General features: G+C 40.1%; 1 long non-coding RNA gene across 1 annotated transcript in view; it reads left to right on the forward strand.

Moving 5' to 3' along the window:
• Nucleotides 1-329: 329 nt before the first annotated feature.
• The window catches only part of LOC135575353 (uncharacterized), a 53,311-nt gene continuing 30,926 nt past the window's right edge, over nucleotides 330-22,714 (forward strand). Inside the window, exons 1-2 of the long non-coding RNA XR_010465937.1 lie at nucleotides 330-930; nucleotides 4,525-4,659. This is a non-coding gene — a long non-coding RNA (uncharacterized LOC135575353). The remainder of the gene's footprint in view (nucleotides 931-4,524; nucleotides 4,660-22,714) is intronic.

A 22,714-nucleotide genomic window follows, 5' to 3' on the forward strand; every position in this document is an offset into this window, starting at 1 on the left:
ATTGAAGGGGGACTGTTGTTTTTACAACTGATCTGGCACCTGAACCCAGACTATAAATCCTTAATGTAAAACAAAATCTCTTCAAGCGAATCCCAGAATGCAAACTGATTACTGTATTTTAAAAGTTCAGCTAAGGGGAAAGTTAACCAAAGAGCCAGGAACTCACACTTTAAAAAGATTGATAAGGGGAAGGGGATTGTTAGAATTAGATGAATGAGACAGGTAAACTGAGGCAGGGTCAGGTAGTCTGTAAATCCTGAAGTACCAACTGACGGGGAACAGAGGAGGGAAATTGTGGTCGAGATTTGGGGGGCGGGGGGGGGTATAAACAGGGGCTTTTTGCTCTGTTCTGTGTGCCTGCCATTAGGTAGAACACTCGGTCTTGCAAAATCATTAATAAAATATGATTTGCTGAGAGATCCTGCCTGGGCCTATTATATTGGCAAGATGATAGTTTCCTACAAGGAGGCTGATGTGTGTCTCTAGAAACAAGCACGACCAGGCAGGTAGTGCTGCTTTACTAACTGTAGAACTAATGTTCTGGCGGCAGAATGTAGCGTCAGCTTTTGGAACTTGTGCTTCTTTTTAAATCTGCTGTACGGGCTGTGTGGGCCATGCAGGGGGCGCTGCAGGATCCCGTCAGGAGGGGCGGGGCTGCCCTGCTGGACAGAGCCGGTTCCAGCTGGTTCCAGCCGGTTCTAGGTGGTTCTAGGCGGTTCCACAGTTGAGCGCGGCAGCAAGGCTGGTGGAGTCTCTGTGGAAGTGTGTTCAGAAAAGGGGCAAAATGCTGCCCAGGAGTGAGGGGAAAAGGTGTGAAAGAGCAGGGTGAACCCCAGGGGAAGAAGAAGAGAAGGAGGAGGAGGAAGAGGAAGGGGAAGAGGTCCAGGTGCTGTGACAGGGGTTCCCTGCACCCCTGGAGGACCCACACAGGTGGGTACGTCCTGAGGAGACTGCAGCCTGTGAATGGATTCAGGTGGAGCCCCAGGGGACAAGTTTGGGGGGGAGTGAAAAGAGACAGTGTGGTTTGAATTTTGTCTTATTCTCACCATCCAAATCTGTTTTAATTTGCAATAAGTTAATTTTCCCCAAGTCAATTGTGTTTCGCCCATGCTGGTAGTTGGTGGGTGATCTTCTTGTCTTTATCTGGACCCATCTTTTTCATCTCATTTTCTCCGCCATCCTGTGTGGTGGGTGAGAGAGCGAGTGGCTGCGTGGGTGTTTGGATGAAACCCAAGATCAGCCCACCACTAATTCCTTTCTGAAAAGGTTCAGAATACACATACAGTAATCTGCTGTGGAAAAGTCAAGATAATCTGTGTATTAATCTGGTTTCAATGAAGGTTTTGATGTACATTGATGAAAGCCTATGTCACAGAGCAGGTTCTGTGAGGTACAGCAGATGTTTCCTTCATTTAACAAGCAACGTCAGGAGAAGATCCAGATAAATTTGCTTAGAACTATAGTGACATTCAAACTGAAGATCTGGCCCTATAGGTCAGTGGAAAAATAACTGACTTGTGTTGACTTTGGGTCAAAATACAGTAACTTAGCAACTGAAAGCAGGATGAGACCTGGTGGCAGACAACTGGAGCCAGGAGAAGTTCAGGTCAGACTTCAGGTGCTGAAGTTTCTCAGGGAAAGTAACCAAACATTGGGATGATTTGCAGAGAGCCACAGGAGAGTTTTCATTATTTCATTTTATTACATTTCCAAAAATCTGCTCTAACTCCTACCACAAAATATGATCATGATGCAGGAGTTACCAAGTGACATGTTTTGACCCAGATTATACTGGAAGTCAAATAGCTGAACGTAGTATTCCCTGCTGGTGTCACAATTCCATGAGCTCACAGCCTGCAGTGACAGCATTCACTGTCTCCTAGCACCGCAAATGATTAGACGCAGAATTATAAAGCGGTGATTTCATGTCAGAGAACAATGGTTTATTACTCTTTGATTTACTTAGTAATATAAGTACATTGAATCAGAGCAGAGGAAACTGCTTCAGAGTTAATTTTTTTGTTAGCTCGGTTATTTTTGTTTTGTTCCGTCTTTCTAGTGACTTTCATCTGAGTGTAAGGGATCCTATAAAAGAGGAATGGGATGGTTTTCTTTAAGTTACGATTCACCCAAATATAGCATTAGTGAAACAGCAATCCGACAAGGAGACAAAGGAGGTACAAGGGATTTGGCAACTAATTTACCACCTAAGTATTAACATGGAATGGATTCTTTTTGTGATTTCCATGAAGATGAAAATAGCTATTGTTGAATACTAGGTGGCCACTGGTGAGTCACATTTATGTACTCAACTAGGAATTTATACCATTTAATTTTGCCGCGTATAAGGTAAAACTGGTCTAATTTAGGAATATAGGTTCTCTCTATAGTCCAGTGGAAAGAATGAAGCCTCTCCAAAGATGATCATCCCATCATAATTTCCTGAGATAGGTGGGCTAACATAACTTCTAGAAATATCTGTATTACTACACATCATGAGCGGTATTCTAAAGACATACCTAACTTTTAGACTCCAACAGGAAAAATGTTCAGTGCTGGCTGGAACAACCCTGTCCCTTTACCTATGGTTTCTCATTTCATGCTGCCCATTTAGTAGCACCAGCTATTTGTGGTGCCATGACATGCATTGTTGGGGAACTGTCCTACTCCCTGATGCAAGAGGATGGTGAGATGGCAGGAATAATGAGAACAAGGAGTAGGTGGGGATTGCTGCCCAGGAAGTCTTCATGCAGTTGTATCCTTGAGCAGCTATAGCAAGGAGATAACTATACTTGGGTGGTCATACTGGACCAAATAAATAACAGGATTTGCAGTTGGAAAACTTCTCAGCATTTGATGTGATCTGTCTAGATCAGCATGGGCAGCATTGGATGGGGTCCTAAGATCTGTAGCTATGATTTAATGAAGGTGGTGACCCTCAGCTTTCCATTAAGACTAATTCAGTATTTTGCATGGACACTTAAATTCACATTAAAACACATTCTTTGCTATTGTATGGTCTCTGTCAAATTAACCTCTGAGTACCCACCCTCCAAGGTAACAACCTTGTATTCCAGGCAACAATATGACATCCCACATCTCCAGTGAATGCATTGCCCTTGGGTACACCAGGGGTTAGTTAACCAGTGTTTCTGGATGTTTGATTACTGTGTGGAGTTAATTAATGGGCTGCATGTGATCTCTATTAATTAGACCATGCTCAAGCCTTGATAAAGTGTATGTCCTTGTAGTACAGCAGAATAGTTTCACAAATTCCCTACAAACTGTGTTTAATTACAAGCTCATCAAGATTTCAGGATTTAAGTGAAGAAAAAAAAAAAAAAAGATAAAATACGTTTGGTTTAATGGTTGTAAAATAGTTCTAAGAAAATTCTTCCATGAAGTGAAGGTAAAGATACTTTTTTGAAGATGAAACGGTTTGGTGGAAAGAAACAACTTTTCTTTTAGAAAGATAGTTTGACAGCTTTCATCTAACTACATTATCTGTGGGAGGAACAAAAAATAAAAAGACATGGAGGACACATTGCTTTGGTGGAGGAAAGACAGTAACCTACAGTTACTATTTCTTTAAAGTTGACATCAGCTCTACTCAGCAGTGTAAACTCCCCTTTCAAAATGCTGTGAGAGCACACCCACCACTTCTCACACCACGAGCTCCCGTCATAGAAAGCCTTGCTTCACTCCTGAAATGTAGAAATTTCATCCCAGCTGTCCATGGTTTCAACCCATTTGCCGCACTCCCATGGATGCTCAGAGGCAAAGGTACGTGACCACGTTTGGCAGCAGGGCTGTAGTGCCCACACTCTGCAGGCAGGAGGTCACACCTATGGGTTCGGTAAGGCAGATATTGTTATCTGTCACCTCTAAAGGGTCAAATTCAAGAGTAAAGAAGCAAATTAAACAGCTAATTGAAGACAGGCTGCAGTAAGCAATCAGCAGCTGCCAGGTGACTTGTATGTACAATTCTAATGCTCTATTGACACATTTCTGAAAATGCACCATCAAAAAAAGAATAATTGACTTTTCACCAATAGCGTGTGTTTGTTTATTTTGATGTGCTTGCCATCTGAGCTCTAAAGCAGGATTATCAGTTTGATCTCCAGGTTCCTGCCAGTTTGGTTTTTGGTTTTGTGCACTCTCACACAGTTCTTACAACTGGTGTGGGGTCCAAAGAGCAGCTTCCTAGTAAACATTTATATTAAATCTATAGAAACTTCCGCATTTTTTTCTGTTTGTATTGATCCAAACCCTGCAGTTCTTTGCCCTTATTCTGACACAGCTGGCCTTACAGTTAATGAGAATTTAGGTTAAGAACAGAGAAGGACTTTGTCCCACTGGCTTCCATAAAATTTTTAAAAAGAATAACATGTAATGATAAATATAATAGTTATTATATTTATTACATATACATATTACATGTAATATTTAATAAAATTAAAATGAAAATTTTATGAGCTGTGTGGAACTGACCATGTTTAAATTACATTTTTGCTTTTTCCTCAGTTATCTGAAGAACAGAATTCTTCTGCAACATTAATAATTGTGTGCTTACACTGATTCACTGCAGCATCATTTGACCTCTTCAACTATTCCTCTCCATAGGATGGCAGCTTATTGCATAGAAACACCAGTGCAATGGTAAGCTCAAATATAAATTTTAAAATATTATCAAAGTAGATTAGAGAATATTTTTTTCAGTTATTGTCTAGCCACATCATTTTGCAGGACATGAAAAGCAATCAGCTTCATTTTAGGAGTACTGCTTCACTTACCAAGCACCTTGATTAAGATAGATGCAAATGCAGCTTTGGGTGTCTTTAAAATGGTGGCTGATCATAACACTTTTAATCTAAGATCTCAATTAAAATTACTACAGGAAATTGAATAGTTGCTGGGAAAAAAGTAGCATGTGATAGCCAGACAAAGCACTTGTTTGGGTACACAAACAGCTTTCAAAAAGAAAAAGAGGAGAAAAACAGAAAAAAAAAAAAAAAAAGGCAGAAAAAAGGCAGAATAAGAAAAAGCCCACCTCAGTAGGAGATGAGATTACTCAGTATTTCTTATAACAACTCAGGAAGAATGATTCTCAGCACTTTTGAATCAAACCACCATGAAAGAAGTTTTAGTGCATTGTAAAAGCAAGATAATTTTTCTTTCACTTCCCCGTAGAAATGAGCAACAGTCTTGCAGCACAACAAACTTCTCTGCTTGGGATTCCTTTTCTTAAACTTAACTGGAGCGTGGCCAGCAACAGGACATAGACCCAAATAAACCGCCAGCTCACAAAAGCCAGACAACCTTATTCCTCTGTAAACCCAGCTTAAACACAGAGGTTGCTCACTTGTTGCCGTGCCAGAGAGGTGGCGACTAACACCAGAGATTTAGTATTCACCTGGACGTTGCAGCACAAGGAACGGCAGCGAATGGGAGATGGATGTAAATGTTGCGAGGTTAATTTTGCAGAAGCTGGGAGCAGGTGGGTGAGGTGGAGGAGCGGAGCAGCCAGCAGCAGGTTCCAGTAGATGTCTCTGTTCTACACCAAACTGTCCTGCGGTTCCTTCACCTCAAGCAAACCTTTCCACACAAAACAGAGGCACAGATCTTTTGCCTTGTCGTTTGGGAACCAGTGTCAAGCATAAGTGTCTTTTACTATCACTAGTTTCCCCCCTATCGTAACATGTACTTAGGAAACTACCATGACAACAGAAACTTTCACAGTTAAACGCCAGGACACAGAATAAACCAGTACTTGGTAAGTTGATAGGCCAAGTGAGGACTAATAGCTGATGTAGAGAGTTCTACTGAATTATTGGTTGCACATCTATTTAGATAAAATGTAATGAAGCAAATTAAAGCCTTTTGTTTAATGCAAGATTACTTCACAAATGGTATTTCCAATTTCAGAATTTTTGTTGTTTTGGTTTTTTTGCAAAGAGCACAATATGGGATTGATGAGTCTTGTTATTTTCCCTATAAAGAGAGGTCTTAAATGCTCACAAATGCCTGCCAAGTGCAGCCATTCAGTTCTACACCACAGAACTAGATGAGTTTTGCTTCAGTTATAAACCATATTAATTTAAGATTATACCCCTGTATGCTGTGGAACATATGTAGGTACAGCACAAAGCTGACAATTTGTCAGGCCCTTCCCCAAGACCTTTTCATGAAGAATGAGATCCAATTTGGATCAATTGCAAGTGAATAGACATTATACACTCAAAATCATGCCTTTGTTGCTTAACAGTGCAAAATATTGTTCGTATAGTTATTTTTGTGCAGTCCTCTTGCCCTGTGGCGTTGATCCAAATGTGCTTCCAACTCTACCTGGCCCTAACCCAAAACCACTTCACACAAGGCCCTCAGGATCCTAATTCTGTCATTCAACTAACTATAACCAGTGTCTGTGTGGTTTTGGTTCAACATGCAATGGTATGTGCAGGGAAATTCAAATATTGTTCTAGTTGTCAATGGCCTTCTGCAAAAATTGGTACAAATCTCTTGTACAATCCAAGTGCTTCATAGATTTGTCCTATGTATTTGGTAAACTTTTAAGTTCTATATCCCATGTCTTTATGTGACACTGTTTCTCCACTTTGGCCCCTGATATTTTTGGAGCCATTATACCATACTGATTTTAAAGTCCTGGTACACCTGTTGCATTATGCACAAGCAGCCATGCATGCAAATAAAGTAGGTTCCCAAAACACCTTTATTAACTGGAGCACCAAAACCATTTTGAGTAGCACATAATTTGGAAGAGAAATGGAGCATATGACATATAAGCAGAGAATGGGAGAACTGGGTTTGTTTAACCTGGAGAGCAGCAGGCTGAGGGAATTTCAACCATCCAGGACATAAATGAGGGTTTTAAACAAGTCAGAGTTGACTCTTCTCAGAATTGCACAGCAGAACAGCAAGGCAAAACAATGACAAATTTTAACATAGAAATTTCTGGCTGGATATGAGGAAAAAACTCTTCACAGTGAGGATTTGTAAGCACTTGGACAGGGGTCAAATGAGTGAAAAAGAGAGAGGGCAGCATTTCTGTTTTGGGAATTTTCGGAATTTGACTGGTCAAGGGCCTTGGCAACCTTATACAACTCCAGACCCAACCCTGTTTGGAGCAGAAGTGTGGATTAGATGACTTCCCAAGGTCCCACCCATAGAATTTCTCCACAATTCTATGACCAACATCTCTCTTGTATTTTTCTGGGGTGAAGAAAGCCAGGGCAAAACTCCTTGGATTAGAAGGACTTAGAATTTGTGATGCTGTTTAGACCTTTGGGAGGGAGGAGGAAGGCAGACAAAATCTAGGTTGGGCTCTTAGAACAGTTCATTTTTCTACAAAAATGTGTGTTATCATTATAAATTTATTCTTTACTCCAGAGGAGCAATGATATTTATCTATGGTGCTCATTCTCGTGTCGGACACAGGCTATTGAATGTGTTGTAGATACTTCTAGTCTAACATTATTCCATTCTTGTTTCCTGGAATCCTCAAACCCTTATCCATGTTTTTATGTCTCTGAAAATTGAGTGGAAAACAACCCTGATGTCTTATGTAAGATGATACCACTGAGCTGTGGGCTACAGATTTTTTTATCAGTTGAAGTTTTCTGGCAGGTAATGAGTTCTTTCTGCTCCCATCCTAGCAAGATTAACTCTGGACCCCTCAGACGGTGCAGTTTGACAAATCAGGCTTTGACTAAAGCCGGGGCTAACAGTGCCCCAATTAGTAACCTGTCCTGTACTTCAGTGTATGTAACAGAGCACACAGGGGTCTTTGATGTTTTCTAAAGAGTTGGAGAGAGGTGGAGTTGGGCACTGTGGTTGTAGAAAAACTAGAGCTTTTGGAGATTTATGCGTCAGTATACATCTTCAGAGGACATGAAGGAGATGCTTTTTACATTTATCTGCAACTCGTTGCAGCAAAATGGAGGAGACTTTCTCTCTTATCAAATGTTACAAACAGATAATCGAGTCCAAGCTTTTCTCAGTAATAACCTGCAAGAAACAACTCTTCCTGCTACATAACATAACCAATTGCTAAAATATGCAGATCAGAAAAACTAATGATATGTAGTACTGTAATGTTTTAAATGTCTTAATTTAGTTTATAGGCACTCCAAAAAAAAAAACTTCTTAGGGAGCCAAGCATCAATAACGTGAGCCTGTGCTAGCTGAGTAATTACCTCTCGGTGTTGAATTTTTAAGTATTAATTTGCTATATGCTATTCATCATGTGCAACACTGTAATCTGTGAAGGCAAGGCAGTCAAGGCTCTAAAGTAAAAGGAAGGAGAAGCTTTTTCAGACGAGGTTCAGAGTTGCCAGTTCTTCAGACTGGCATCTCCGTACTTCTTGATAGACATACGTGTGACATGGTTTCCAGAGCCCATTTCCCTGGCAAGTGCAAATACTGACATGACATCACTACATACTCTTCAAAGCACTGCTGTAGCTTAGTCGTACAAATCAGCCTGATGTGATGTGGTAGGGAGAAGTGAATGTCTGAGGCTTTTACAAGTTTGCCAATTTGCTCCTAAATTACTGCAGCGTTGCTTTTATTTCCTTGTGAGTTGGCCAAAGAAATACTCATGGGTTTGTTTTTGCCCTCGGCGCAGATCTGCAGTTCCTGTTGTTGGTGGGGTCAGTGATATCTTTGCAGAACAACTTCTGTGCAATCAAATCAGGGTATATTTGCATTGCAAAGTGCAGTATAGTAAAGACACCCAAGCTAAGTTCAAATGAATGAGGTCAGATACTAAAGGCACTTCAGCTGCACTATTATACAACGTCCGCAACTGATTTACTCTTTCTCATAGACTGTAAGGAAGAAACCCAAGTATTTAACTTGGAATCCTCAAATCTCATATTTAAAATGGATCTAACATTGTATCTCATGCTTTGCCACTAGGAAATCTTCACTTCTTGGACTTCAGCTCTTGCTTGTCCTGTGAGAGAGGCAATCTGTATCTAAGAAAGGTAAACAGAGGGGAAAATTGATGTATTTCATATGCCCTGAAAATAAATAAAATTGATTTGGAGAATTTTCTTCAAGGTTGAGCAGACTGTAGTGGTTGGGTAGGCAGTCTTTTAATGCAAAGCTACTTTCTGCTGCCATGGTTGTGGTCGTGCTTTAGCCATGCTTTATTATCGTTCTGCAGTCACTACTGCTAGCTATAGCGATCACTAGGATAACAGATTTCTGACTTGAGAGAGGGAAACTTCAGCCCTGATGGAAGGCTTTAGTTCTGCTATTAAGGAGATTGCTACAAGTACATCAGTGTGCCTAAAAGACAGTGCCAATGAACACTGCAGTGGATAAAATAAAATATTCTGCTTTTACTACTTATTTGGTGTAGGATTCTTGGTAAGTGATTTCAACTACATGGGGCCTCAAGGGTCTAATTTAAGTGGCATATCTCCACAGAGCCTGTGAAGTTACAATACTTAGTGGCAGAAATAGGAATAAAAATCACACCATATTTGTTGTGCTTCATGTTAAAATGTGTTCATTTGACAGAAGAGATCCATCAGGGTGGCTGTTTTCCTTCATTTGGAAAGCAGTTGGCACCCAAAGTTAGACAGAGAGAATGCTCACTCCATTTTTCTCTTTCACAATGCTTTATCCAGTAGTAAAATAAGGATAATTCCACTTACTTTGTCACAGGAGTGCTGTGGAGTGCAGGAGTTTTCCAAGGTCCTTCATGAATTTCCAGCAGAGTTTTACACTGGGTTTGTAAGTCAAAATATAAACCCATGAGTGGGTATTAGGTGTTTGCAGCCATCTGAAAGGCTGTGGATCTTGTCCTTATGGACATTATGAAGTTGAGGGTTTTTTTAATCCTATGAGAGGACAAAACTCTAGGGAAAATCTGCTGTAAAACATATCTCTACGTGGGCTCAGTTTTAACATCTGTAGACTTTCAGCCAAAAATCAGAACATCTGTCCACCTTTCCTGGTGCATTCCCTGTCTGTTCATGGTTCCTATCACAGCCACCTCCAACTCGAACCAGGGAGCATCCCCAGAGTACGTGCGTGCATGTGTGTGCCACAGATATGTACTCTTATTAAGGAGCAGCTTGTGGAGAAGTAACCACGTTCTAATTAATCAGTTCCTCGAAGAGCAAAGTCCCCAGGGAACGAAGATTGCAAAATGAGACTGTGCACTCAGCCCTGAACTTTCACCAGCTGATCGCAGAGAGACACTCAATGTCTCCTTGGGCTCATCCTTCAGAGAAGTGTGTTTTCCAATCCTGCCTCATCCAGTTTGGAATTTGTTTACCTTTTTTTAACACAAAATTTTTAAATGATACTTAATCACACCAAAGAGCTTTCTTTTCCTCAGACAAATTATGTATTTACATACAATTCTCTAATTGCTTACAATATGTTGTCTTCCAAATGTAGCACCTGCTCGGGGATGCTGCTAATTTAGATATAACAAGATAAACAGTAGAGTTTTGTGTTTTATAAGCCAGGAGAAAAGTAGTTAAAAATATAATTAATTAAGATTACATAATCATAGGGATTAAAAATAATGATTTTTAAAATATTTCATAGCAGCTGCTATGGCAAATTATGCATTTTTCTATTGATTAAGGGCACATTTCTAGGAAAATTTGGTTTAATTATATGACAAAAATGATAAGAAAAATCATGCCTCCTATTAAAAATTAGGATATCTTAAAGGTATGCAGTTTTACAGCAAAAAAAGAGGGCATATTATTTGGCATATGCAAATCAAGGAGGAAGAGCTGAGAAATTGGCTGCAGTTCAGTGCAGGTGTGTTATTTGTCTGCTGAGTGGCATCTGCACTTCAGAATCCCACTTGTGAGGTGAGATTTTGTCCTGGGCTCTGCAAGGGCACTGTGGAGAGTTATTGGCTTAGGGCTGGCAGGGGCTTTGCATCTGCTTCAGTGTTCTTGGAGAGGCAGACACCTCGGTCTCTGCTGAGTGACACTATGGTGATGATTCCCTCAGCATATGCTTGATTTCTGCATCCGCCACTGTCACTTTGCATCCTTTAGTCTTTCTTTACAGCTGCTTCTGTGCCCACCAAAGCTAAGATGGAACATGCTTAATTCTCTCTCTCTGTTCTTTTTGCTTGCTTTCACTTTCCTGGTTCTTACTGCAGAGACCTCTCCAAAAGCCTTTTCTTCCATTTGCATCCCCCTGCATGGTACAGTGGGGAGTAAACGTTCTTTGACCATGGAGGCTTCATAGGCAAGGTTGGCTAATTTTTGATAGGTAGAACTGTGTCTGTCCTAGTGGGATTCTTGCCATTCATAGTTGCTTCCTTTATTGACAAAAATCAGTTTCTGTTACATTTGTTCTGCTTGTCTTGTTCTGCTCTGTGTGTCATAAACTAAAAGGCCTATTTGGTTGTTGGTTGAGATGAAGCAGGAGGCTGAGAAAAGCATTTTTATTTTTACTAACCATATTTTTAATATTGTCTGAGACCATTCATAGAAAATAACTGTACAGGGATGTTGTGGGTTTTTTTGTTCCTACCACTCAATTTCATTTGCAGTTTTTTCTTCCTCTCTAAGACATAGCTTTTCCTTTCTGAAGATCTGAAAGTGCTTCTCAAATGACTGCTTTCTCAAACTCATGTGTAGTTATATGTAGTTTATCCCATTTTCAACAATAGAACACCCCTTTGTCAGTGGTGCCCAAGGAGATGGATTCTTGCCTCCAAGCTTAGGTTTGCTTCATTCAATGAGTTTCTGAGTTGCAGCAAACTCAGCTCCCCATGGCTCTAGAAATATATATCTTTTCCTCTGGGCCTGTTTATCTGCTCTTCACATTCTTATCATGAGCCACAGGTTCTCAGTTGTGCTGCAAATCTCCTGCCTACCAGCCTCAAAACCCCCAAAGCATTCTCAGCCACCCATCAGAATCCAATTGTGTCCATTCCCTCCTGGCCCCCATACTTCACCTGAGTTGTTTTTTAAAGAAATACAACTTGATAACCAAACCAATCCATCATAGGAAAGGTTTCAGCTGCCCTTTGTGGACTCACATATGAGTTTGAACCAGAACTCAGATCCTGTCTGTGCTTTTAGCGTTTGATTTCAGTGTGGAGCATTCCTGCTCCTCTAAAGATGGCTCTGCTAAATTTAGTGCAGTGCCTTTGATAACTGTGCTGTGACAAATTGTAGCCATGCCACACAATGCAGTGCTCTTATTCCTGTGGCCTGACAATATTTACAGAATTATATAAGGTCACTTTGTTTTGTTTTGTTTGTTGTTATTTTTTTCCTGAAGGAACATATTTCATTTTATACCTGGTTGTTACTAAATCCTAAATGAGCATATATGGAAGTGACAGGAGGGGGCTGTGAAATAAAAATAGAGCCTTTTCCTTCATACTTGAAGTCCATTCTGTGCTGTAAGTGAGCAAATAGCTTTGCCACCTGCATCCGTCTGCAAGCCAAAACGAAATGAGCTGATGTTCTCTGTCCTATTCCAAGCATACAGGTGTCCACTGTATGAAAAGTGTTCTTGGCGTCATTGTTAATATTGTCAGCACGGAAACCAAATGGCTCTGTTTGGAAATTGCCCTTTACACTGACATGGGACATGCTGGCTGGCAGGATGGGTGAGCTTTGTCACCAGGCTGTACCTCGTTAGCGAGGAAACAGGATTGCAGTCAGTAATGTTTGTAGTCCAACGTCGGCACCGGAATATGACTCAAAGTTCACTAAATCACTGTGGTCTCTTTATTGAATGCAAAGACCTTTAAATGAGGTCTTGAATTACTTTTTATAAAGGATACAAAGCTTAAATTGTAAGGCAGACCAGACTCCTCTATATTCACTCATCTTCTTGTCTCTGATACTGTTGTTACTCATATTTTCTTAGAATCACAGAAGAGTTTGGGTTGCAAGGGGCCTTCAAAGCTCACCCAGACCAAGCCCTGCCATGAGCAGGGACATCTTCACCAGCTCAGGTTGCTCAGAGCCCCGTCCAGCCTGGCCTGGGATGTCTCCAGGGATGGTTCATCCACCACCTCTCTGGCCAACCTGGGCCAGGCTCTCACCACCTTCAGTGTAGAAAATTTATTTCTTATATCTAATCAGCAGAACCTGCTGGAATTTTGCTGTGAGAAAAATGTAGCCCTGTTGAAAGAAAAGCTTTTCATGGGAATATATTTGCTAGTTTTGACAGGAAGAATGTGTCAAATGCGAGGTAGAATTTCATTAGGGTTTTAGCCAAGTCACAAAAGGAAACAAAGCAGCGATCAGAGCACTCCCTACCTGCTTCATCCGTCCGTCAGGATTCCTCTGGTTGTGAGGGCGGGAGGTGACAGTATTGACAGAACACAAAGCCTTATTCATATGTACGTAGTTCATAAGCATATTCACATACCAAAACAACCTGCCCTGCCTCCCTTTTGTTGTATTCAAGAATCCAAACATTTTAAAAACTTGAAACATCTTCAAAAGGCAATGAAACTGCTCCCTTCGACATTAGTTTATAATTCCCGCTCCCTGCCCCACCCCAGAAGTCTTGGGCTTTTTTACTACTGTGATTATTTTTTTGAAATGTAAGGGTAGTTACTGAATTCAGCTCTTAAAGCCAGATTTTCAGAAGTCTTATTCTCATAACTCTTTGAATAATGTAATTAAATCTGGTGAAAGGTGAAACTACTTTCAGCTGCTGTGACAAAGTATTGGCTATTTTAGTCTCTGAGCTCGTTTCTGAGCAACACTGAAGAGCCAATACAGACTTCGAAGGCAACATCAGCTGATAGTCACCTCCACATGAATTCTGGTCCAGTCCAGAGGTGAGCATGGAAGGTAAAGGCTGTGCAACAGCAAGGGAATCAGCAAAAGAAGAAAGCCTGGCTGGAGCAAGAGGGAAAAAATGACAAAGATGCAAATCAAAGCAGATAGACAGGTGAAAAACATACATTGAGACAGTCGAGTTAACTGGGACTCAGAAAAATCATGTTATCGTTTGGTTGGAAACCCCATCAAATGTACTTGACAAAATAAATTTATTTAGATAAAACTTTGGAAAATCCCACAAAGCGTCCATTCTGATGTGTGAACACCTTGCAATATTTGTGAACCCACAGGTGGCTTTTGGATGCAAAATGCTGCATAACAGATGCCTTTGCCTGTGTCTCAAGAGCCACTCTTTGTGCATTCATTTTGAGCCAAAACACGCTGACTATGCAAAAGATTTGGGAAAGGCTGCTTGGCTGATGCTTATGTTGTGAAGTGAGCATTTAAAACAGAAAATCTGGGTTGTTTTCATTGGTCATTAAAGGGCGGTTTAACTAGCTTGCTGCTTACTGCTCTTATTCCCATAAAACTACTTAAAATAATCATGGAGACTGAACCATTGCAAAATAACCCTTGTTTATACATATGTATATTGGCATCACTGTCCAATTCGGTCTTTGGTACAAATTTCATTAGCACAGAATGCACAAACACAAGTCTGAAACAGCAATCAATACTTCACTAATATGCCATGAAGAGCTACATCATACATTTCCATAAATGATTAAAAGTTCTGCTTTGCTAATGCATGCAGACTTGGTGCAGTGCAGATAACAATGCTGCACACATGGCATTTGTTAGCACTGTCTTCAGCATTACCGAAGTCCAGAGACCGGGCTGAAGAAACTGCAGCAATACAAAGCCATGGAGAAAGAATTCCTGCCTGCAATGAGAGTGTTCTACTTGAGGAAATGCAGTGTTTTGGGTTTTTTTTTCCTTTAAAGGATGACAATCATTGTGAAAACAAGCCAACCGCCTTGTCAGCTTTATCTGTTTCTGGACTCTTAAGACTGCTAGGGATTAGTTATTGCAACAATTATTTTAGAAGAACGAATCTGTGATTGTTTTAGTGAGTTAAAGGTGTAAGAGAAGTGACTGTTGTGCTCCTGGCCCTCAGAGATGTTTGAAACTTAAACTTTTCCATATATGACATGGAAATATTGTTATGGTTATTGTGGCCTCATGGTGCTGTAGTTTGGTTGATGAAAGTGGGAATAGATCACATGGGACATTATGAAATTCATGTACCCAAAACTACAGTTCTTTGCCTGTATTTCAGCAGGAATTGGATTAGCTCATCAAAAGAAAATTAGTTTATCCATCTGTATGCAGAGTCCCCATCTCCCGAAACTGACAGCATGCCTCTGAAGTATTTGTAAACACTTCCATGTTTTCATTGCTATGCTACTGCTTGTCCAGTCTTTCTCAGAAATACATTCCTATTTCCCATTTCTGGAGGGATGTTTGCTTATCTTCTTTCAGCTGTCTTGGCCTTCAGGAAATTGAAACAGAAGGGCTAAGACGCCCTGAAGAAATTTTGTTTCACAGTGCTATGGTACTCTTTATTGCTGAATGATGAATACCAATTTAATTATATTTGGGAGCCCTGGCTGCGTCAGAAGTGTGGAAATGAGTTTCAGCTACTGTTAAAAATTGCTACAATACTACTATAAAATACAGAATTTCCACTGTATCTGGCTTGTTCTACAGCCCTTCTAAATTGAACTCAATTAGGTTTCATGTCTCCTTTATTGTCAAAGATATAAAACTGCTACAGCCACATGTGGGATGTGGTAATGCATTAAATCAGGAGATTTGTCACTATCTCTAAACCGTGTCCTAATGTGCCCTTTGCTGAAGCTCTTTTTCAACTAGTGTGGATGACTGCAGATGTAATAAATACATCTTTATATTTCTGATATTTATTATGAAATGGAAACAAGGATATGAAGAATTTTGCCCCTCTAAGACTTGTGAGCAGTGTTTGTGTGCACAGATGGACAAGTATGATCACTATAAAATTTCTTTTGTGACATGGGTCAAGAACCTTCATATAGACACATTTTGCTTGAATTTGCTTTTTCTGTAGAAATACTATAGATGACATATGCTTCTGGCATAAGCTGATACATTTCCAGAGATTTCATTGAAGCTACATCGCTTAACATTGGCAGAAAATTTGACCATGTTTTGGAGAAAACAAAACAAAGCAAAACATATAAGAACTTGATGCAACATTCCTTTAAGTTCTCAGAAAGTCTCAGTGGCCTCCATGGGCACTTCATGAAGCACTGAAATTATTCATAATATCTGCTTTTGAGTAATTTTTTCCTCTGTAATTGCTTGTCCTTTCCCCACTTCTCTTAAACTTTACTAAGCAACGCTGGTTTTGAAATAATATTTCAAAAAATATGTGCTCTAGCCGATAAAATGTCAGCATACTGTTAAACAGAACAAAAAAAAGAAAAAGAAAATGTATTTATTTTTTCCTGAGGAAGTGGGATGAGATGAAAAGCCCCATTGTCAGCCACCTATCAGAGTAGGCAATTAAGAATCAGCAGTATACTATTCACATTCAGAGCATAATTCAATAAATACCTACTGCATGCTCCCATTCAACAACTAGTAATTACAAATGGATGCAATCAACAGGTCTTTTTCAACATTTTTACAAATCTCATCGAACTGTTAAGAAACCTCAAACAGGAGTTAATTCACAAATACGCCCACACCACACATTCTCTGCTCAGATAAGTGTGCTTTTAGCACACCGTATCCCCGCCCCTCCCTGCCACCCCCACGTAGATCAATAAATAAATACAGAAACAGAAATGTGTGGGCAGGAAGGAGTTCTATAAGGAGAGAATTTAAAATTCAGTGTGATTCAAATGATAGGGAAGTGCCCCAAATGTCACACTTTAAAACAGACTGGGCCTGGATTCTCAGTCCCCATCACCTGTGACGTGTGAACTGCAGCACAGTGGTTGCTGTTAGGGAGGACAGAGCTACTCTGTGATGAAAGGTGGCGAGTCAGAAGCAATCTCTGCGGCTGAGCTGCTCCATAGGGAAAACCCCTGGGGAAGAAAACGTTGAGGAAGAAGTTACATGCAAAAAGACTTTTCCTTCTTCCTCTGGAAGGTAAAGAAGTCATTCTGAAATTCATTTTGCTTGATGTATGGGAGTGGCAATGCCTATTCAACCCTAAATATTATTTTTGTACATTTTGACAGCTGTTGAAATACAAATAACACTCGCAGATCCACCCGCAGTTTTCCTTCTGCACCCTCAGACAACATTAAACATGAAATTGTGATTATAAGACTTTGTTTTCTGAGTGGTTTAGCAGTTTATGTCACAAAGGCATAATCTAAAACAGGAGGAAAGTTCTGGAATGAACAGCAAATATTTCTGTGAATATGTACTTCAAACAGAGGACATGGTATCAAAATGTAGTTATCACTTAATGTTCCCTGAGCAGACCAGGAGGGAATGGTCTGAAGGGATTCAGGTTTTGTTACAGTTTTCCTTCCCATGGTTCTGAAAGTTTGCAACTTTCTTATTGTTTTCTTGGTTCCAAAAAGACAAGGAAAGACTCCTCTCTACAGTGTGGTTTGCTGTAGAATTGATAAAAAGTTGTAGCTGATAAAAGAGGGGTCTATGGAACATAGATGGATAAGGCACTAGTAGAGGCATCAGGAGCTCTAACACTGATTTATAGGACAAGTGACTTGCAGCCACATGCAGTAAACAACTTGAGCATTGTTCACAATCTCTAATTTACATCCCCAAACTATTCCAGCTGAATAGTGTAATCACCAGACTGTGTTTTCTAGTGCTCCCATTTCTGGCTTAATGAATCTTGAATTCCTCTTTGCACAGGTCCAGCTTCAAGTGGACAGTAGGAGGGTAGTATTCACTTTGTGACAGTCTTTCCTCTGAAATCTCCTCTTTCAGATCCTTTCCCAGTCCCCAGGATATAACTGTTCTGGGAAATGACCAGGGGAGACCACAAGATTTCCCCAAATTCTAGGTAAGGACGGTGTTAGAAGCTTACAGGGAGCAGGGACATAATGTATCTCAAAGGGATAAGCTACTACAAATCAAATGATGCGCAGTATCATCACTTTTTCTACAAGGTAGGGGCTGTCTTGTTGCCAGGTTTCATTGAGTTAAAAATTTTGCTGAATGCTGTGTTTGTAATCATGTGTGTAAGTTGTTCAGCCTGAACTAGGAGCAAGAAATCCATTCCTCTTAAAAAAAGATGATTCCGCACCATAAGCTATAAAATATAATTTGTGAGTATTCGGGGAAATTTTGAGTGAAATCTGTATTACCCCTGGGAGGATGATCCTAAAGGACAGGTTTCCAATCCCTAACACTCTGTGATTCTGTGACAGGAGAGGGAATATGAGTATACTTTTTACTTAGGTACTTGTATTCCGAGTCAGCCTCATTTTCTAATCTTCAATAATGGGATATAGTCTTTCTCCATGTCTTGAATGTTCATTTACCTTTGGAAAGCATTTTCTGATCAATGGGTAGAATGTGTTTATTAAGCATGAAATATTACTTTGTTTAGTCGAGGACTGAGCTGAGGGCCTCATACAGCAGAGCATAAAGCAAGGCAAAGAGAAAGAAACAATCATTCAGTTGAATTACAAATGAAAAGGGGCTGGGCTTTGCTGCTGATTTACTCTAGCTGCATGAAATGCACATAATTTTCATTACCTCTGGTAGCAGAGGAAGGACACTTGCTTTCTTCACATCTTTAAAATATACCAGTCTCAGAGTCTCCTGTAGCCTTCTTCACCCAAACTGTCCTGAAGTGCATTCTGTAGTGAGACTGTGTAAGAGAATCATTTTCCTGAGAGGAAATTCCCCATAGGACAGAAGGTGCCAATTGCTTGTTGTGAGCAGGATGTTACCAGAGTGTCTGAGGCATCTGGGATGCCCCTGAATCTTAGAATTATCTGAGGGCCCATTTTGAAAAACAAATAGTCAAGGAGTTCCTCAGTCTTTTCCAAAGAGACCTTTGCAGGTTTGATACTGATTTCTTTGTGGATGATATTCACCAGAGCAGCTAGAAGAGTGAGGGAATTTCCAGGGTGTTTGTGGTGATGGCACATGGTCTGGCTTCAGAATGGAGCACCAAATCAGCTATTATAGCAAGCAAAATTCACACTGATTTTAATTGCTACAGGATAGGTCCCAAAGTCTTTTTATATAACATGTTTCTGAAATGAACAGCAATCCTGTTCTCCTCACACTGGCTCTGTGGCCACTGAACCGTCAGCCTTTCATTTGCTTCAGCTCATCTTTTATTTTCAGATCTGCACATTCATCCAGCACACTGAAATTTCCTCATTTCACTTTGTTTCCCTAAATGCAGCCAGTCATAAGCTCATAAAGTCAGACACACTCTTGTAAGGAACCCCCTACCTATGCTGCTTCTGTATTCAACTAGACACAAGGGTCAGTAGTTTTCTGCACCACCATTTCATTCTCATCTCTTGCTCTGCTTCGAGCCTGGACCAATTTTTCATTAAGGAGAGCTCAGCAGTAGAAAGAACACATGTGGCAGCAAAAGCAGAGTGGCTTTTTCCATTTCCTACTGCCACACAATTTTTTATTTTGAAATCTAAGCACAACATGTGGCATGCTGTTCTTCAACTCAATGAATTGGTAACTTGCTTCTCTGTATGTTGTCTCTAGCAATCATGAACTGGCGAAAGGCAATCTCTCCCAGTACTGTTCCTTCCTAGGTAGGGGTAAAAGAAGCCTTGCCTTCTAGATGAAAGATTATTCAAACCCTTCTACTCAGACAGTCTCATATGGTGATTTTCTTCAGAGAATACAAAAAAAAAGTTAAAATTTGCACCTCCAGGATCCTGTCTAAACACTGCAGTTGATTTCATGCCTCTAAGTTAGAACTGCATTAATGAAAACACTTGCCATGGCATTTCTAACCACTGCTTCACTGGTTGATCTGGGTTGCTCCCTGAAATGTTCACATGTGTGGATTAAATGAAAGATAGAACAACAGGGATTAATTTGTCTTTGCAGACTTTTACTTTTCCCTGTGTGAGGATGGCGAATGGTACATTCTTAATTGGGGACATTTCTTTTCAGTAATCAAGCTCCTTATTTGCAATCAGAGGGACTGGAGTTTGAAGAGGCTCTGCAGGTAAGGCCAGATGATCAGAAGTAATTGCATTCACAAGCAGTGCTGCCCATCTGCTGCGAGTGGTAATTTTCAGCTAATGAGTGGTTATGTCTTAAGATGCGCTAACTTGGTCTCTTGTGATCATCTGTCCACATTCTTACTCTTGTTGGAGGTACAGTGTTGAAGGCTTAATTAAGTCCCAAGTCTCTTAAATACTAGAAAAGGAATTCTGCTTCCTTCTACAGTCTTTCCACTTCACAGCCCATGGTGCTGTAGGCAGAGAACAAGGTGCCCTTAGTGCAAGTACACCACCGGGTTATGGTAAATGGCCACATTCAGATTCTAGCATAAGAGGAAGACACGTCAAGAGATGATCTACAATGAGATGAAGCACAGAATTAATAGTATTAGGGAAATGCCAAGCTGTACCAGGCTGGGAGGCAGCCCACTGGCAGAGCCTGAAAATCTTAACAGGAAGAATCGTGATTTCAAAGCACCACTCACGTACTTTGCTTAGGCCTTCTGGAGAATCCCTGCCCAGAAGTAGATGCTGCCATGGGAACAGAAAGAAAGAGCCCTTTAATATTCTGTGCGCTATGTAGACTTGCTATCAATATGCTTTTAGGATGGCAGCGTTTCTGAGTTTAATGATTAAAGATGCAAAAGTATGGTTTGGTTTTGTGTTTCCCAATGAAAATCAGACCCTCTAGAGATTATGGATAAATGACTAGATATCCCGGAATGTAATTTGAGCAAGTTCCAGATCACTGACCAGAAAAAAATTCAACTACTGAACACAAAGACACGTTTGCAGCCACGAACACTATCTGACAGGGTAACTAGATTATGTCAGATTTTGCTTACAGGCAACTGAAAGTAAATAAACCTGAAAAATTACTTTATAGTGTATGACTGTAGGTGGTGAAAAATACCGCTTGTGAAGAATTACGACCCAAGCCAGAATTACCTTTATGTCCCTAATCTGCTCTCAAGGCTTCCTTTTTGTCTTTAAAATAAAAAAAAAACCAACCCTACAACCTTAATATTTCTTACATGTCAGCTCAGACCCCCTTGGGTTAATACATTCCACAGTCTTGTTGTTTACTTCTCATTAAGCTAAATGTTTTATGCAAATCATCTGACATAAAGCCAGACGACCAATCTAGAAAGGCTGTAATTCCATCTGATGAGTTCATTCAACTGAAATCTGTACTTAATTTCCATAATTATACTACCCTATTCTCATAATGTGAACTGATTGCTGCAAAAACACAAAATAACTAAAATGCATTCAGATTTAAAATATGAAAATGATATGTCCCTTTGGGCACAAGAGTTATGTTTTACAAACAGTTTCTCTATTTTCTTTTTTTCTTCCATAAAATATCTCTTTATTTAAGGCTGTGCCAGCCTAATTTAAAGACTATTAAAATGATAAGAGCTATTTCTAATGCAATTTTGTCTGGATAGTGAAAAAAAAAGGAAGAGAAGAAAGGAGAAGGGGAAAATAAAATTGAGAAAAAAAATACATCAGGGCATTAACTATTATATTAATGTATTATCCTCAGAAGCCTGAAGATTGCAATCTTCCTTGTCACGCAGCTTAAACTTAGAACAAACTGGCTGTGTTGTTGCTGACAGGTCTAAGTATCTTCTTAATTATAGAATCAGCCAAATTAAGTTATTACTGCACCAATCAGGCTGTAAAAGAGTGGCTGAAGCTGCTTTTCACATGGCCTGAAGGAGCTGACAAAGGTCTGAGCTTTCTTTTGTGAAACTCATGCGTTTCAAAACTTATACCCAGACATCTTGTTTGGTTTCCCAGAAGAAGAAAGGAGAGCTGTGTGGCTAGCTTTGAATTGGATTTATTGTGGTTTTTGAAGGAATCTAGTCTAACAAACAGTGATATCTATTTAGCGTGCTCCATCCAACATGTTCCTCAAGTTTTCCAAATTTTGAGCTCAGCATAACTCCCCTAAAAACTAAGTCACTGAGTAACCAGAAGGCCACAATTTTTATCTTTTTTTGTCTAGTTCTGTAAGCACAGATGTTGTATTGAGAACAACAGCTGAAAAAATTTGTACTTCAAAAGTGGAGGAATACTCAGAAAACACGGCTCAAAGGGCAGGATGTAAAAGAGGCATTTCCAGAGGCTGACTGGCATTACCACGATGGTGTTACCAGGCCCCGTTGGTGCACAGCCTTCGCCCTTAGTGATCCCTGAACAGCCTGCAAAATGAAACTTAAGGCTGTTACCCATAGAGTAAGAGAAAATTCATCACGCTATCTTGCACATGCTGTGTAAAAAGGTACTTCTATATTCAGAAACATATACTTCTGTTCAATACAAAGCAACTTCTTGTCTTTCTGTCTCCTGCATAGAGCAAAAATGTTTTTTCCTTGGATTACTCTGAAAGGTAGTGGCTATTTTTGATAAAAGTCACTGACTCCTTCCTTCAGGTTCTGCCATGTACTGCATGGTCTTCCTTCTCCAGTGTCAACTGAGGGTCCTTGAGCATATCATGATTTGTCTGTCATCTAGGATTTGTGTCACCAAGTCGATTTTTTTTACATAAGTAGGCACCCTTGACTGGTAATCTCTCATTAGGAAGTGATGCTACAGCAATTCAGCTCTACTAACGATAATTGTAACACTGTGCTTTGAAACCCAGCCTCCCTCTCTGTGGGGGGAGAAAGTAGAAATTACAGCAGTTTTACTTCTATTATATTA

Source organism: Columba livia, chromosome 13, assembly GCF_036013475.1.
Source record: "Columba livia isolate bColLiv1 breed racing homer chromosome 13, bColLiv1.pat.W.v2, whole genome shotgun sequence".
In the NCBI taxonomy this organism is placed as follows: Eukaryota; Metazoa; Chordata; class Aves; order Columbiformes; family Columbidae; genus Columba; species Columba livia.